This window comes from Marmota marmota, unplaced genomic scaffold (assembly GCF_001458135.2).
Source record: "Marmota marmota marmota unplaced genomic scaffold, marMar, whole genome shotgun sequence".
NCBI classification, from domain to species: Eukaryota; Metazoa; Chordata; class Mammalia; order Rodentia; family Sciuridae; genus Marmota; species Marmota marmota.
In genome coordinates this window covers 21743854-21763347 of record NW_026000101.1, presented here as the reverse complement: position 1 = coordinate 21763347, position 19494 = coordinate 21743854, and the positions used below count along the sequence as shown (strand labels likewise).

At 33.8% G+C, this 19494-nt stretch overlaps 1 pseudogene; it reads left to right on the top strand.

Annotated features, from left to right (window-relative positions):
- The first annotated feature begins 16571 nt into the window (after positions 1-16571).
- The window catches only part of LOC107147658, a 9994-nt pseudogene continuing 7071 nt past the window's right edge, over positions 16572-19494 (top strand).

Here is a 19494-nt window from a genome sequence, read left to right as displayed (position 1 = left end):
ATATTTGCCTCTAGTCATTTCCAACACTAGTTTTTTTTTTCCCTTGCCCACATTGCTGAGTGTCTAAGACATCCTCAGATTGTGATCCTACTATTATCTCTTGGTGCATGTTAAAAGTACTTAATACTCAAAGAATGACTATATACATTGGCCCATCCCCCTTGGGAATATAAAATAATTGAAAAATTAATCTTACACTAAATAGTATCTAATATGAATTGAATGAAGTATAAATTTTGTCTGTATTTCTAAAATTAAACAATGTTTTCAAATTCTTTACTTGAAGCAGAAACTTGAAACTACACTTTTCAATAGTCAGAGCAAGCATAAACTGGGCTTTTAGAACTACTTCCAACTGAAACATTTTAAAAGTGCTAGTTTGAAAGCAGCATAATCCACAATAGCTAAACTGTGGAACCAACCTAGATTCCCTTCAATAGATGAATGGATAAAAAAATGTGGCATATATACACAATGGAATATTACTCAGCAATAAAAGAGAATAAAATCATGACTTTGCAGGTAAATGTATAGAGTTAGAGAAAATAATGCTAAGTGAAGTTAGCCAATCCTAAAAAAAACAAATCCTGAATGTTTTCCTTGACACAAGAAGGCTGATTCATAGTGGGATAGGGAGTGAGAGCATGAGAGCATGGGAGAAATAGATGAACTCTAGATAGGGCAGAGGGTTTGGAAGGTAAGAGACGGGACATGGGGTTATTAATGATGGTGGAATGTGATGATCAATATTATCCAAAGTACAGGTATGAAGACATGAATTGATGTGAATGTACTATGTAGATGACCAGAGATATGAAAAACTGTGCTCTATATGTGTAAAGAATTGTAATGCATTCTTCTGTCATATATAAATAAAAAAATATAAAAAAGAGAGAACATCTCTCAAAAGAAATAAAAATAAGAGTGTATTTTAAATTGTTAAATTATTTCTTAACTATTTGAAATTGAGATGCCTTATAAACATAAGTTTATTATTAGTTTATTATGATTAATAAACACAGATTTAGAAATTTAAAAATAGAAATAAGATTTAAAAAATTATGACAAATACATATACTTATTGAAACATAATAAAATATAATTTTAAGTATCAAATATTGAATTAGGACAAAATAATAGTCCACTATACCATAGCACATGAACAAGCATGGTTTTAGCTTAGGGAAAAAGTAGAATAAGAATTGCTTGTTTAACTATAAGACAAGTTCAAAATTATCCCCAAGGAATGCCTGATTTTGAATAGGACCTGCAATCTGACCTCAGTCAACAAGTAGAACTAGATTTCATTAAATTATTCATTTCTGATTGTAGTTGCTTTGTTTTTTTCTCTGATACTAGCTAAAGCAGTTACATCATTAAATCTTTTCCTTTTTGTGGAAATAAATCATGGAGAATTTTCCTATTTCATAGGACAATGGTCTTTTATTAATTAAAAGTTACTAAAAGCAAAATTAAGCATAACAGTAGCATGATTAAGTCATTAAAATAAAATTTAAGATGATGAACTCATTGGATGTACACTGGTTGTACACGAGTCAAGATTATATTTCATTTTTCAAGCATGTTGTGCTTGCCCATACTGATTACCCTAGTAGTTTCTTAGTTTGTGACTCTTCAGTCTAAAGATCAAACTCAAATACATAAAAATAAAAGTATAATATAAGACAATTCAGGCCTTGAAAACTCTAACATTAGTCATGCCAATTTTAAAAATTAATATTTTTAATTGAACAGGTATTTCTATTTCCATCATTAGAAATAAAATGCTTTGTATGAAATGCTATGTTGAACTTCTGAGATGAAAATGAAAATAAATACAGAATTATAGCTTTTAAAATATTTATTGATTTCAATGCATCACTAAGGTTTGAAAAAAATCACTAAAAACTATTGATATTTATATTAAGAGATGATTTAAGGGATTTGCAGGTAAGATAGTTTACCTTAGAGTTAGATGATAACTGTGTACATTAGCTCTTAAAACAGAGACTATTTTAACACCTAACAACACCTGAAAAATTGTACAGCTTTTCCAATAACTATTAGAAAAGTGTACTTTCAGAATTTTCCTTGTTGAAAAATGCTATGCTCTTACCCCTGACTTGTTCCAGAATCTCCCATAGAGAATAGGATTAAATTTTACTTACTAATGATATAATGGAATAGAATGTGTCTAAAAAGATTTGAAGTTCAATCACTGATTCTGTTCTTTCCTCCAAGTGTATTTTGAGCAACTACTCTGTACCAGGTGCTGTTTTAGGCATTAAGCATAGTGCAATAAGCACTATTTATTTAAAAATGCCAATCAAAAATGTTAGGGTCTGTAAACAAGTCAGGATGGCACCTGGCATTTTGCCAGAGGGAGTGGTTTGTGAAGTAATGCCAGGAAGCCATTAAGTGTGGAGATTCCTTATTGGTTGACTGCTGTATCTAGTTTATGTTAATTTTAAGATAAGTTGTGTGTAATGTATATATACCCCTCCTGTCCTACAATAAACGGCTCCCACTCCTGCTGTATCAATGTACACAAGTTGCTCGTCACCCCCCGGTTATTTTGCTGCAGCCGGACTGCGGCACAAATATACACTGAGATTTCATCTCACTCCAATAGGAATGACAGTTATCAAGAATACACATAATATTAAATGCAGATATGGGTATGGGCAAAAGGATACACTCATATTGTTGTGGGATTCATGCACAGAGAGGCAGAACACCCAGAAATTCAACAGAAAGCAGTGTTTATTTTGTGCCAGCACAGACAGAGGGTTATGTTATCCAAAGGTTGAGCCCGGGAGCAGGGAGGCGCATTATTATATACCTTACATACCTCTTGTAATTCTTTGTCTCCAATATAAGGTAATGTATATTTTGATTGTATATTCTTATGCTATGAGTTGCAACAGAGTTGCAATAGTATCACCCATAACTGAGTTACAGGAGTCGCAACAGATATATGGCAGAGTTGGCATGTACGCTAAGTGACATATTGCATTTTATTTGCTCTGAGAGAGTTACTACCACAATATATTGTCAGTAAAAATTAATACATCCACTCTGGAAACAACAATGAAGATTTATGAAAAAAAAACTATAAATGAACCATCATATGACCCAGCTATCTCATTTCTTGGTATTTATATAAAAGAACTAAAATCAGCATACTATAGTGATATCATCATATAAATGTTCATAGCACCATAACTCACAATAGCCATGTTACACAACCACCCCTGGTGCCTAGCAACAGATGAATGGACCAAGAATATGTACCATATATACACAAGGGAGTTTTAGCTATATAGAAGAATGAAATTATACCATTTTCCAGTAATGAATGGAAATGAGGATCATGCTAAATAAAATAAACTAGACTCATAAAGATTATTTGTATATTTATTCATTCAGTGAAAAAATATTTTATTCACTGAAAAATTATTCAGTGGATATGATGTGCTGAGTAGACCCTATCCTCTCAGGATATGGCAGGAATCAAAGCAAATAAAATCCTGCACCCATCCAACCTGCCTTTAGAATTCAGTAGAGACCAGCACAAGTGACTCAGCTATGCTTTCCAAATCTGCTCTACTTGGTAGCTAAAAACAAATAAACCAACCTCTTAGGATAAGGAAAATAAATTCTTCAAGTCAGGATCTTACATAGTTCCCACACCCTCCAATAATCAGCAGATCATGTCTTTTCCTTTGTGGCTATATCTCTGATCATTAGTTATTAGAATGAAATTTTTAGGGACCATGTAATGTCATGGAAAATTCATATACTTGAAGATAGAGATTACACGAATCCTTATCTTGGTGAAAATAGCAGAACAGATTCTGGCCAATGTGGCAAAGTACAAACTTGTTGGAAAAATTAGAGACTCACAGTTGATAGGGTTGAAAAATTGAGCTGAGAAGCAGATTCTATCAGCAGAGCACTAGAGGTCTAAAGAGGAAGGAGTAAAACAATTATTTTATTGAATGATCAACCTTGTCTGCATGCCAACGTTGCCAAGAATGATGCTCACATTTAACTTCTGCCCTTGAATCAAAATTTAATTTTGAGACAGAGCATCTAATTAACTGAGATTATTCAAATGTCTTCCTCTGGCTTCTAGGACTCAGAGAATCAGAATCTATTTCCTTTGGGTTTTGCATTGGAAGATAGACAACTTGATTTGCTCTTCCATCAAAACCACACACAAGAAGTGATGATTTCTCAAAAGGAAGTAGGGACGAAGTTAGGACTGTCGCCTGGAAGGGGGTCTGACTAAAGAAACAAAACATACATAGAGGGCAGGTTTATATTTGACTGCAATTTATTACTGAAGTCCCACAACTAAAATTCATTACATTTCATTAATCCATCTAATTTAAGCTATAGAAAAGTCAGCAAAAGTCACAGGGTGAGAATACATATTTCTTACCAGACTGAATCATGTAGAGCAAAGAGGGACTGAATTTTCAAGAGTGAATTTCTTTTGAGTCTCAGAAATGCTATCCAAACATCCTCAACCAAGAAAAAGTTGGGTTAACTTTGCCCAAACATAATCTTCTATTTATGTAACTCCTTTTTGGGAAATTGAATGTGATCACTTCTAACGGAAATAAAAAAAGGGGAAATAAATGTACTTGAGTTACATATATAATTGTCCTCTTTCAAAGAAAACTAAGATGGGTGGTGAAAGAAAGAAGAGCTGAAAGATATTTCATTTCCTTAAATATTTTTAGCTGATACTCCTTAGGTTTTGCCTTAAGCATATGTCTCTAGCAGAAACCAAGTAAGTATGTATGTTTCCTGAGTTAATGCAGAGTTGTAAAGGGGCTCATAAAGGCTGTAAAAAATGTGCTGGCTGCAGGAGAAAGGAAAACACTAAATAAAATTTATCATAAGAGATTAAGATAATGTTCACTAACTTATCTAGTGCCAAAAAATTAGACTTTATTTTAATAATAACACTAAGTAAATACCATTGATTACATAGTTTAAAAATCGAGCCAAGGCAAATGTAATATCATATCCTAGGATTAAAAATTCATGTTAAATGGCATGATTTTAAAAGTCACAAGTTGATAGATTGTTTTGACTTCATGAATTTCATTAGTTCCCAAGCTAATCAGTTATATCAGTTGTTTCAATATAGACATTCACTTTGGCCATTATCTGATGAATCATTATCAATGGAGCTAAAAACTGAAATTTTTTTCTACTATATATTTAAATATACATATAGGAAATAAACCGATCCCCCATTTAAAAATAATTATCTATAATCAATATCAATGGAAATCTACACATACTATGGAGACTAGGTATAGAAATTACTTTATGTTAACTTTAATTTTTAATATTATATTTTTAAATTTAAATCCTAAATTGACCCATTCTCTATTTGTGGCTTATTCAAATATATATACACACACACACACACACACACACACACAACATGCTATTTAGCTAATTTCTCCTGGATAGTGATATCTTGCTCTAAATTAGTCTTAAAAATTCTTAGTTTCACCTCAGGCTCCAAAAAAGTGAAGGACACTCCATAGAGGATATCTTAACTACTTAATCTTCTCCTTTGATTTCAGTTACTCAAGGGTATCCGATCCTTGCTTTTCAGTAAATTTTCTACTTTACCCCAGGATTGTCACAAATAGCAGTAATCAGAAAGGATTCATGTACTTATCAGTATCAGGAGAAAGATTAATATGAGCACAACTAGTCTGTGACCAATCCAATTTCAATTGAATTGTACAATATAAAGGCATCATTTGTTTCCTGTGTTTGTGCCTTTTATGGAGGGGAAAATGGTGGAAAAAGGGGAAATTTTAAATCTTTTTTTTTTCACTTGTGCATTGAAATGAGATTAATCTTTGCAACTACATTAACATTTTCTTTCCAACTGTAGTAGTAGTGTCAGAAGAGGGCACAATGAATGCACATGAGATAACTTACATCTTTTCCAAACCAAAAGCAATCAATTCTATAGCCAACTATCCTCACACAGCTCCAACATGTGTTTGTCCCTCTAGTATCCTTAAATAATAAAAATGAAAAAATATTCTAATATTAATGCATACAACTGGGATGATTTCAAAATTTAAAATTTGTTTTTGACATATTTGTTTTCCTAATTATATTCGGTTAAGTGAATAAAAAAAATCTGCTTACATAACAAGTCACCTTATTTACTGCAAATATTACTGCACTATAGGAATTTGGCATATTATTATAATTAATAAACATCTAAATTAATCCGAAGAGTTTGGAGTAATTGATCAAAAACTGCTCAGTGTAGCTCATGTAAAATGCATACACACAATTAGGAATTAATGTCTTTATGGAAAAAATATCATTTTTAAATTTTCATCATTTCCAATATCTGTAGAAGTAAAGGTCTGTCAGATCTCCAAGAGATGAGATGAGATCTTGGTAATTTCTTTATCTCCATTTCTTCTTAGTACTGAGCAGTTGCATACTTCATCATTTCAAAATGTGAATTTTTAATAATTTATCATCTCTAAAGTTAGAGAACATTTTGTAATCATTGACACATGATTGTTTAAGTCATACTTTTTATCTTCATAATGGATCATACATATTGGTACATCTTACATCTTATAATCAATAGTGTTTGGTTGTTTTGTTTTGTTTTGTACCAGGTATTAAACCCAGAGGTGTTTAACGACTGACACTGAGCAATATCCACAGCTGTTTTTTTTTAATTTTTTATTTTGAGACAGAATCTTGCTAAGTTACTTAGTAACTTGTAAGTTTCTGAGACTGGCTTTGAATTTGAGATACTCCTGCATCAGCCTCTGGAGCTTCAGGGATTGCAGGTATGCACGACCACACCCAGATCAATGGTGCTTTCGATTCAATTGAACATTGGAAAAAAGCATTATTCACATTGAAAAGCAACATAGTATAATGGAAAAATAGAAACTTCTAGGATCATGCCTAGATGTTTTTCAAAATATGAATTGAAACAATAGAATTGGTAGAAAAAGTTTGACTTGAGGCCAAAAGTAGGTGGCATTTTTCTTAAGTTTAAAAAAATCAGTTGTATTCAAATAATCAAATTTGTATGTATTCAAGATGTACAACAGGATGTATGATATACTTACAAAATGTGAAGTGATTCTCACATTTGAGCTAATTAACTATTGGGTGACTTTTATAGATGGGACAAGTTCTATAAAATGAGATAGGATAGATTCAAGGACAAAATAGAAATTTTGCTGATGGGTGAAATGAAGAGCACACATACTCCTCAGATATGGAGAAGATGCTTGAGAATTGAAGAAGCATAGATTTCAACAGGGAGGGCCAGGATTGATTGGGAAACAGAACTCATAACCTTTTTGTTATTAGTAAATTGAAACAACCATCAACTGAGAGCCAAACCAGCTCTAGGCATAAAGCTGGGAAAGACTATTTAATAATATTGTGCTCCTGCTACTCAAAAATTGAGATTCTCAAAAAAATTTTCTGTCAGCCCTAGTGTGACCATTCTAAAGAAGAGGTGTGACAGTCCTCTTGGTGAGAGGTTGAAGAGATCTTCCAGGGGATTTATGTTCATGACCTGGATCATTTCCTTTAGTCCATTTCATGTCCCGTTCAACAAAACAAAGATCCTGAGATTGGGAGTGAGTTTGGAACAAAATATTGGTCTGAGAATATTTCTAAATGTGTCTGCAATTCACCTCATTGAATTATGCCTCTACAAAGGAATGATGACCAGCAAGATGCAATAGAAATGGGAAATATAGTTTGTATATTAGAAAAAGTTTATAAGAAAAAGTAAAAGGAGAAAGATCATTTGATTTAAAGTTAAATGACAACTTAGACTGTCCCATTGGGGATTCTACAGATGAATCCAGGTGAGATTAGAGAAAAGATGATAAGATTTAAATTCTGTCCAAATATGTAATTCTAAACTATTAGTGTTTAAATTCTTATGTACTATAGTATATTATTTTTGTCTTATCAGATTTATCATGTAATAAATTATGTATTTTTATTTCACATAGCAGTATTTTCTGTATTAGTTTGTTTTCATATCACTCCTTAGAAGGAAACTTAAAATCATGGAATGTGAAAGCAGTCTGATGCTGGCATTCTTGGTTTTGGATGCAGTATTCTGGCATATATTCTTAATGACCTGTGGTTTTTACCACTTTCCATTTTGACTCCTAATATTCATGCTCAAAGTCCAGATAAACAGCAGCTTTTCCATTGATTACAGCTTTTATTTATGTGGATCTATACACATTGTTCACCTATTCCTCTATGTGGTTCTATCAGAATTCATTAGGAACCATCAGCTCTCCACTTCAATTCTGATGCCCAGAAATCATTGATTTTCTAAAAATGGCAATAATAATTTGAGATCTCACAGTAACCCATGCATATAATATAAATTCCATTAACAATTTTATATATCCATTTAAGACAAACGGAAGCAATATTTTGACTGTGTTGGACATTGTGTGAATTGAATATTTTTCTTGTTTGTTTTCCCTAATCCACTGGTAAATTTACTTAAAATGGTCAATTCAGCTCTATAATTATGCAAAACTAATGGATTTCTTGGACTAAGTTATTAGATAATTCTATTTAATAATTTTATGTTGCTTGCTAGCAATGAAAGCTGACTCCCTCCCTTAGCTCAAACAAAAGAGGAATCTTAGTGGAAAGACATTGAAATCCTTTACATCATCAAAGGAACAATTGAGCTAATAAAACCAAGAAAAGGATTGAACCAAGGCAGCTTGAAATTCTTTTTGATCCATTCTCTTAACTAGATCAGAATTAAGCAAACTTTCTTTTTTTTTTTTTCCCACAAAGAGCCATACAGTGTACAATTAGAGCTTTGTGAATGGTCTGGTCTGTGCCATGTTATTGTTCTTTTCTACTGCAGTGTGATACAACCTGTGCACTGAGTCAAAGCAGCATGACCATGCTCCAAATAACATTCTACGTACACTGAAATGTAAATATGTTAAAATTTTTGTGTGCTACGGAATTTGTTATTCTTTAGATTTTTTTTCATTAACCTCTTAAAAATGCAAATTTTTTTCTTTCCTGAAAATCACAATCACACAAAACAGTCAGCAGGCTGGATTGGACTGATTTGACCCAAAGCCTTCATCTGAATATTTTTTCACTGCTCAGTTTTTCTAAGAACTCTCAGGGACATTCAATCTCCCTATACAAAGTTTAAAATTCTGAGGAAGATAATCTTATTGTTTTATTTTTAGTTGATTTTCAGCTCCTCAATCAACTGCTCTCTGCCAGGAGGATAGGATTGCCTTAGGCAGAAATGGTGTCTGGAAACTTATCCTTGTACTATGTGCAGTTACTAGAAAAAATGAGGCAGCATATTGTTATGAGCTAAGAAGACCCATAAACAAAAACCTACTATGATAATATTATGTTTTTTTTTATAAATAAGTAAATGTACATAGCAGGTAGGAACTTTGCTATTCAGTGCAACCATATTTGAACTTTTTTTACTCTTTTTCTCTCTGTTTTTTTTTTTTTTTTTTTTTGAGGAAAGAATGGGACTCTAAGGCCTCCAAATATCAGTGCAATTTGTTTTGACCTGTTCAAAGTTCCATGAAATCTTATCTGAAAAAGTTTCAGAGGCTGAAAAGGTTGTCTCTATAGATTCCCTGTCTTACAGAAGTTTTCATCTACAAGCCACATTTTTCTCCTTCTTTTTCTTAAGAACTCCTGTTTGGCATTCATAACCCACACAGGGCTAATTCAACATGTCTCTGTGCTTTTTAAATGCTCTACTTTAAACATCTGTTAATCCTTATTATAGATTTATCACAGCTATCTAATTTTTCATTCAAACATTGAAATACCGCTATGGATTGGGCTTTTATTGTTTGTTTCTTCCTTGTTCTTTTCCATGCACGTCGTGCCATCTGTATATCCTCATCCCTCTGTCTTAATCTAAGTTATACACCCCATAAATCATTACTGATAACAGTTTGGATTTGAACTATGCTTGAAATATGTTATTTTTCTCTTACTGCATGTTTCAAGCTCAATATACCATTAGGTTAATTATCTTATTGTTTTATAGCCTATAGTTCTAGACATAATTCTAAAACTACCTCCAAGATTCTACCTCTTGAAATATACATTATCAATATTATCTCCTTCTTATGAGTGTGGGAGGGCATGTGAATATGATGGGCTATCACACTCATGATTGTGTTATATTAAAAAATGAATTTGGAGATGTACCTAAGATCCATGATTAGATGACTCTAACATAATCAAATTGGTGATATTGCCACCAATGGGGTTAGCCTAAGTAGGTGTCTTTTAAAAGAAAATGAAACTTCAAAGAAATGCTCTTGAGATGGACTTGAAGTTGACACAAATTGCCATGATTCCTGGCTTATAGATAGGACTTTTTGGGAGAAATTAGATGGAGAAAAACTGTGCCCCAAAGAATAACTTAAAGAATCATACACAGGAGCTTTGCCCACACCTGCTTTAGAATTATTTAAATTATGAGGAAACTTTAGATTTTGAACTGATATTTAGATATTTTGGATATTAAGTTTAAAGGTATGAAAAGATTTAGCTTAGATTATGGAATTTGAGTAAAAACTGTGATAGAATGAAACTCAGACATTTGGAAAGAGTGAATTAATATATATTCTTCACATACTCAAGCAGGGAAGTAAACTATATATGCATGTAGTAGATTTTACTTCCCTTGAGTATGGACAGAATTCATTAATATGATAAAGTATCATTCTCACAATAAGGACACCTTACAGGGCAAAGATAAAGACATTTTCTCATGTCATTAATCAGTTAGCTTTGAGGGATTTGAAGGAGATTATCCTTATTGGAATTGAACTGGGAAGGTGAGTTTTAGAAAGAGGAACTCTCTTCCTTGCCTGAAGGTAAAAAGTGAGGAAACACCAGTGTAAAGAAAGAAAAAGGAGACAGAAGTTATGTGCAGAGGCAAAGTGGCAGAATAGAAGGTTGGCAGGATGGCAGAAAGGCTCCTTGTCCAAGCTGTTAGCTTTATTTATATCAATAGGTTACATTAGGTCACTGGCATCAGTAGTAAATTATTATTCATTGTATCATTAGGCAGGTTACAGAGTTAGCAACTTTATGCAGCTTATTCCTCAATTGTATATAATAGTTGCTATGTGCAATGTTAGGAGTTTTGTGTAGCTCTCAAGAAAGTCCATTGTTTAAAGTTACTCTCATATGGACAGGTTCAAGTTCAGGGGGCTTGGGTGAAACATTGTGGTTGTCTAACAAGAGAGTTCCTTTATTCCCAGGAACTGAGTGCCTGTGATCAATGTTGAGATGATAAGACTCTAACACAAACCCTCCTCATGAAGAGCATTGCCATAGCAGCTAGGCACTGCACATATATTAGTTATCTTACTAGTTCCTAGGAAAACTGCAAATTATTCCAACCATGGGAAACAGGGCACCTGTTACTCCAGGGGACTTCACTCACCAGAGAAATGCTGTGCTGTGTATTTCCACAGTCAGAACCCTTACATACCATACTGTGAACTACCTATGGGAAGGGGCATTTGGTTAGTATCAGAGGTATGGCTCATTAAAAGAAAGTGGTCCCTAGATGACGGGAATCAAAAGGAGTGTCAGACCTGCAGGAGCAAAGAATTGCATTCTACTAATAAGCATTTGAGCTTGGAAATGGACCCTGATCACTAAAAGCAACAAAGACCAGGTTACCACATTGACTTCAATCTAGTAGGGTCTGAACAGAAGAGCTAGCTAACCTGTACCTCAACCTCTGATCTACAGAAACTGTGAGATAATAAATGGGTGTTGTATTAAACATATTAGTTTGTGATAATGTTTAATACAGTAAGAGAAAGACTAATACATCTGTGTTTTTATAATCAGTATGAATTACCTGAAGTTAGCTTGGTATGATGAACTATAACTTATAATCTATATCTGAGTGGAAATCTTTCCAAAAAAATTTAGTTCATATTTGTATAACTCTTCACTAGTAATTTAAATCTGTTGTTTCTCTTAGTGGAAAGCTCAAGTATTTCTATATTTATTGTCTATTCTTTGTTTCTATCCTTGTGCTGAAATTAGTACTATTTTTATTTATTTTTCTGTCAATTTTTTCTTCACAATTTGATAAATGTTTATGCTTGCTTTACTGGTAATCCTCCTCCCTAAAAAGAAAACATTATTAAAATGTTTATCTGTATTTTAGAAAATGAGGCTATTTTATGTCCTGTTGTATAGAGTAACTAACTACATTTCCTCAGCAGGAAAAAGATCCAGAAACATGAGCAATTTCGATTTCATTATGTACTTGGCTTCTATTAGTTGTCTTTAGTATCTTGAATTCACACTATACATAAGTTCATTTCACCAACTATTCCTTTAGCCAAGAGTCAGGAACTAATATTCACAAGTTCTCATTATTTTAGAAATTATTTTATACAAAAACCTAATTTAAATACTTAAAAGAACATTAAATAATAAATTAATCACAAAAATAAATACATGAAGTAGGAAAAATTATAGTTATAATTCATTCTTTCATAAATTTTAGGTAAAACTCATCCTAAAATTTTAGAAAATAATTTAAAGATTTTGATGTCATTTTTTAAAGCATTGTACATAATTTCCAGAGAACATATAATTTCAATTACCTTAAAATCAATAACGGGTATTAAAATAGTCAAAAGACAGAAATGTGAATAAAAATTATGGATTCAAAATTTCAATTTCTACCTGAAAATAGAAGGGAGAGAATATTGTGTTTTGTTTGTTTTCTATTGTAAGATGGCTAAGAGAATGCAAATAGCTCAGAGGATTTTCTGCCCCTCACATTGGAATTTGGTGTGGTTGGAGCCATATAAAGGAGAGTTTTAAGGTATAGAATTTTTCCCATGTCCAAGAAGGTCAATAGTGAGTTTTGTCAATAATGGCATCCTTGCTTTCCAAAGCAGTCTGACAGTTGTCTCTTTCTTCCCTCGTGTGCTATGATTTTATGTCAATTTACATTCACTTTTACTTTGGTCCTGGATATTAAACCCCATTTTATATCACAGCACTTTGGAGCTGCAAACACACTCTTTTATACTCCTCACCATATCCACATTTTCCTTTCAATCTTTCCCAGGTTTCACAAACACAGTTTGATACATAGAGAAAAGTCTGATTAAATAAATGGGAGCTTAGGAAGAATTTCAAATAATGAAAAAATACCAGAACCCAATTCTAAGACTTTTCCTTTGTCTTAGGTTAGATTTCCTTGCAAAGTTACTACTACCTTGTTTCTGAAGGTAAATTTCCATATCCTTGACTTATTTTTTAATATTCTGTATCCCAGTCATAATCTACGTAATTTATTTATTAATCCAGTAATGAGTTTGGCTGACATTGTATAAAAATAAAATAAAATAAATTATTTCCAGATCATTCTCCAAAGCTTTCAAACTATCACAACAAAAAATAACCCCCCAAAAAAATCAAGTTTTTTTTTCTCAAGCATCAAAGCCATCTATCATCAAACATCATCTATCTCTGAAAGAATTCTATCTAGTCCCTGAACTTAGAATATTAAAACATCAGTTATTTATTATGACCAGTGTATTTCTTGTCATTCTCTTAAGCTGCCAGTGTCACTGGACCCTCTGTTATTCTTACTGCTGCTGTCACTAGTACTACTACCACTGCTATACCTACTATGACCTTTGTGATTACTCTGAATAGGTAGAATGACATTATTATGACTGATTTCATATTTAAACTAAGGATTTTATTGCTCTATTCTTATAAATTCATTATTAACATCTGCATTAGGTAGCTTCTAGAATGGTTCCCAATGTCTCCTGCGTCCTGGCATTACAGCTTCATGTCACTCTCTCCCCTAATGTTTGGGCTAGATTATTGACTCACTTTGATCAAACCAAATGGGACAAAAGAGAACCACCATCACTTCCAAGTTTCAGTTACCAAAAGACTGGCTCCTGTCTTACTGCTCCTCCCTTACCTCTTATTTGCTGGTACTCATGGAAGACAGATGTCATGTTTTAAGATGTGCTGTCCCCAACCAGCATGGGCAGCTAAACTAAAGGCTGCTTGAGTGAATTTCCTAAAGTATCAAATAAAACATGACACACAATTTACCTGTAATTTAAGCCCCATTATGGCTCCTCTCTCCTTGACCTCCCTCTCCCCAAATGGGAGAGCGAGGAATATCACAAGAGGCTGGAGAGAGTTGGGAGACTTTCATTCTTTAGAAATTTCCATCCATTAAAGATCAAGAGGAGCAGGGTTACAAGGACAGGCAAGGTAACTGGACCCCGGGGGCTGTAGGAAGGCACTCCCAGGCATGAAGACACACTTGGAAATATTGTTTTACGACTTTCAAGATCAGGGCCACTATCTATGGCCACTTTGATATGGCCAGATCACTGGAAGTGACTGACAGAACATCACCAATCAGGAAAGGAAAATGCTGGTCACAGGACATGGCAGCCTCCCACAGAGATGACCATCTTTACATAAGCCCAAAAGCAAAGATAGAAGACCTCATACCAACAGCCCACAAGAACCAAATCCTAACAGGAACCATGTGAGCGAACTTGGATGCACCTGCTCCCTGAATTGAGCTGGAGTTGGTGATTATCATAGCTTACATTAATTGCAGCCTTGGGAGAGTTTTTTGAGCTGGACTACTCAAGTAGCCTATTTGTTTTTGAAGCTCTGAGGCTCAGTTGTGTTGATGTGCTATGTTTGGGGGGGGGTTATTTTGTTTACATGACAAAAGAAAACTAATAGAGCACTTTCTACAATTGAGTTTACTGCCTCTTTTATGGTTCTGTAGCTCCCTAGGTATCCAATCTTTGGTACTCTTCAGATGATTTAGGGATTGCTTGTTTATTTCTCTGCCTAATTTAATAGACAGTAAGCAGAATGGGATCTGCCCCTTTCTGGTCACTGCCCCTCCTTTGGTCAGCATTGGGCAACATTCTCTCATTGTTCTCTTCTTAGTGTATTACAGAGGATACCTATAAGTTAACAGCACACAACAAATATTGGGAAAAAAAAATGAAGTCCCATAGGGCATATCAGCTATTGTGACAGTACTTTTTGACTCAGAAATAGTACAGTGTACAAAGAGAAAGATTTTCTATTGTTACATATTTTGAAGATTAAGGAAAAAGATGGTAAAGAGAATGTCTCTCAGAGAAGAGACTGAGAAAAAATCAGTCAGGAAAAAGAAGAGAGAGTGTCTAATTTATTAATTCGCTAAAGAAAAAAGTGAGAAAAGCAAGTTAAACCATATGAATTTTACTAATATTAAGATTTCTGGAGTTTTTATTTGGGGGGGTGGTTGTTTAAGACAACTACTCTTATAATGCTCTTGGATTTGAGTAAAGTACTTGTTGAACACCTGGCTTTTTATATCCCTGATATTCTGGTGGGATTCGAATTATTCTCTTCTCAGGGAGGCGAACCTTTAAGGACCTGTTGTTACTATCTTCATAATCACCTCATTTCCATCCTCTTTCATTCATTTACACATTAGATTTTAGAAGTGATTAATAGTGACAAAGAGGAGGAGGGGATCTTCAAGCAACTTGATTGCCACAGGGTCCATCCCCTTCTGCTTCCAGTAGAACTGGTCTCTGGTAGATTTCAGGAGATCCATCAGCTTATTCTTCTAATGAATACTGCCAAGAATTCTATGATTGTGTTGCTTGAGGCAGTGCTCACAGACATTTCTCATAATCTCCTACTTCTTCCTTAATTCCTGGACGTTTTCACTTCAGATTTTATTTCATTGCACAATTTAATACTTCTCTCTAGCACTACTCTACAATTTCTGCTAACTTCTGTGATAAGAATCACCTTGGCTATGTTCAAATCTGATATTACCAAATCTTTCTGTTAATATTCTGATTCTGCAAAATCTGTGTGTTTGACCGGTGTCCAAGGTGATACTCATCCGTGGGGTTATTTCAAAATCATAGGAAGACAACTTACATGAGACCAGTGGTAAATACTGGCTACAAATAACCATTTACCCTAAGTTATTTAATGGCTTTAATTTCACATATTTTACAACTATTACTGTACCTTTACCTAAAAATAATATTTTATTTTAATATTTTCTTACATAAAATTTAAAACATCTATGCTAAGAACACTTTGCACTTTGGAATATAGAACAATCAGACCTCTTTCCTATCCTTGAGAAGCTCATGTTCTGATAGTATAGTGAAACACAGGTTAAAAGGGAGATAAACCCTTCCAAAAAATAGAATTAGAAATACCAAGGCTCTCATGCCAGAGAATGAATTCCATACCACATGTAAACATGGTAATTAAATCACTCTTAAATTACCAGGCTAAAAGAAAACACATCAATTCATATGCTTCTGTCAATGGGAAATGGAGGAAACAGATATATGGAGGCAACTCAACACTACCAGGAATTAATTACTTAGCTTTTCTTAGAGGAGGAATATTAAATATTTATCAATGTAATGGATTGTACATTCATTGCTGATGATTTTGACTCTTACCCAGAACAACAGGTAAGACAGGAGAGGGGATAGTTGTTTGGAGAAGTGGAAGAAAAGGAAAATCAATACTGTGCTGTGGGATTTATTTAAAAGGTGCTAAAAACTGCTGTGTCTGTGACTCAGCAAGCAAGCACACTTATTACATGCTAATAAGCTTGTCAATAATGGAAGTCAATATGATCAGAGTCTTTATTTTCAAGTGTGTGACCTTGAACACTGAAAAGCATCTTTGACATCATCTTTAACCATACAATTTGCCACATGACATGTAATTATAATCATTACAAGATTGCCATATGTCACTGTCTCCATTTAAGACTTAGGGAGTATGGATTCTCTTTACCATTAATTGTGGGAGTCTGGCAGTACGACACCTGTTGACTGCTGGATACAGCTGTGCCCTTCACATGAGGTCGTTATCAAGAGGCTCCATTTCAGTACCTAATGAAGATTCAATGGTGACTCTCTACCAACAGTTTATGAAATCTAAATCTTGGAGTTGCACAGGTATAGCATTTCCATAGAGTACTTTGTAGAAAATGGATTGGAATCTGCTATGGTCTTACATATCCTTGACAGTCAATTTTGTGCCTTATTCGCAAATGTAGCACTTTGTGTGAAGCAGTTTGCCATCGATGTTACAAATCCTAATGAAGTGCTTTACCTCCTGCCAGATTTCAGTGGGGAAGGCTTTCAAATGTATTTCCATTTATACATGCCTGTTTTTTTGCCCTTAGTGCACAATGAAATCCTACTGAATAATGTGCTTTACTTTCCATTTCCTTTCTCTGGGATGTATGTTGAAAGACAGGAAGTAGATTGGTGTTATAAATGCAAAGAGAGGAAAGCAATTAAGTCATAAAAAATGGGTGTGATTTGCCTAACATAGATGTATTGTTATAAATAAGAGATGCATAGAAGTCTGTATGTAGACTTTGGGATTTCCTTCCCCATGCCACTGCTTCCAGTTTTCTATCAGTGGTGAGACAGCTGTGATTATATTTTTGTTTCTCCCAGTGGTTGCTAGATCTCCAAAACACTACCTTCTATCTTGCAGCTTCAGAGTTTTAGAGATCTTGTTCTGAATTTCTTTTCATTTTTAGCCCAGAGCCACCAAGAGCAATAAATTTCAGACACAAAGGGAAACTGTCACACATGACGACAATGAATGAAGATAAATATATGTCAAGTAAATAAAGAAAAGTCACAGAAAGAATTTAAAAATTTACTCTTGCTTTGCTTCAGACCACTCAATACCGGTTAATTATTATAGTTATAAATGCAAGTCTGATTATATTGGGAGATGAGGTTTGGTAAATTGACAACAAAGCCTCTAACAATTGTATACTGGTTTCAATCTTCTAATATTATACAATTGAAAGACATGATATCTTGACTGAGCATGAACAAAGTGTTCACTTAAACCCTATATTGAGTTACTGGATTCAAAATTATTTTATCACCCAGTGCTAGGAAAGTTTAAAGCAATGCTATATTAATAAATTCCAGTATTTATAACTGATCTGTTTTACAACTACCAATGTCATATGAAAACTTCTTGAGAGATGTATATTTAATTTCTTTGCCAGGAGTTAATCAAAGTGAAATTAAAAAATGCTAAATGTGGATTTCAAAGAAATTTGTTTAATATTTTATTCCTGATCTTCAATAATACTAATATGCAGTACTTCAATAATACTAATATTAGTCCTACAGTGTCATTCTGGGTCAGATATCTGGCAAGTGCCTCCTAACTTCATTTCTTCTTCTCAATGGTGTCGTTAGACAGATGAAGAAACTAAGGCTCAGATAATGTAAGAAACATGCCCCTGGTCCCCGCTGTTGACCATCTAGTAAAGAAGTGTACTGGAATGTCAATCTAGACAGCTTGCTTCGTAACATCAGGTTTTTAAATTGCTATAATCAACCACACATTTCCAGTTACCTCTAATCCTTGGTTAAGGATTCTGCAACCAAGGTGAGAGAGAAAAAGAAAACTAGAAGCTGGGAATAGAGCTTGCTCTATTACTACTACCTCCTTTCCCCAGCAATGACAAATCAGCAAGAAAAACTATTTTTAAGAGGTGTTGGACAAGCAACTCATTATAAGCCCCTGCCAACTTTACATTAAATTATCAGCAGGCACAAAAAAGTGTGAAAATACACAGCAGCATTTTAAAAATTAGATATGGTCGGCCATTTATTGCCATAACCTGTGAGAAATCTCAGCTATAGAAAAAGGAGTTGAACACATGTGAACTTCATGTCATAGGATTATTCTAGTAAGGAGAGGAAATACATTCATATGTTGAAGGTGGTATGGTTTCTTAATCATTCACTCAAGTTTCATTTTCCCTAGGCATTGTCAGCATAGTGTGTAGTCCTTTAAATTCCAAAGGCCTGGAATAATTTTTAAAAAGACTTTAAAAAGTATAAACTTCAAAGTACAAAATGTTAAAAAACATGAAAAGTTTAAAAATACATTATTAAAATGTTTATAGACTATTATATATACAACTAATGACTTGCAATTTCACACACACACACACACACACACACGAAATGCATGAGCTGTATTTACATGGGTAGTAGGTGCCATAGAGGCCTGTACATTCCTGAAAATGTCCTTGCTTTGAATAAGCCTTTGCCAGATTTATAGCTCCGTTCTGTGCCTGCTCCAGTATGTCAATCCCATGAATCTTTCCTTCTGGTTTGATACAACTTGGTTTCCCAGGCCAAACAGGAATTGCAAAAGCAGAAACAAAGGCAGCCTTAATCAACCCCAAAATTGGCAGGAATGTTAAACTATTCTGATAAAGGGTTAGCATAGCATAAGTGTGCAGGTAACTGCTGGTTCTTACATTGTTCTCGGATTTAAAAAAAA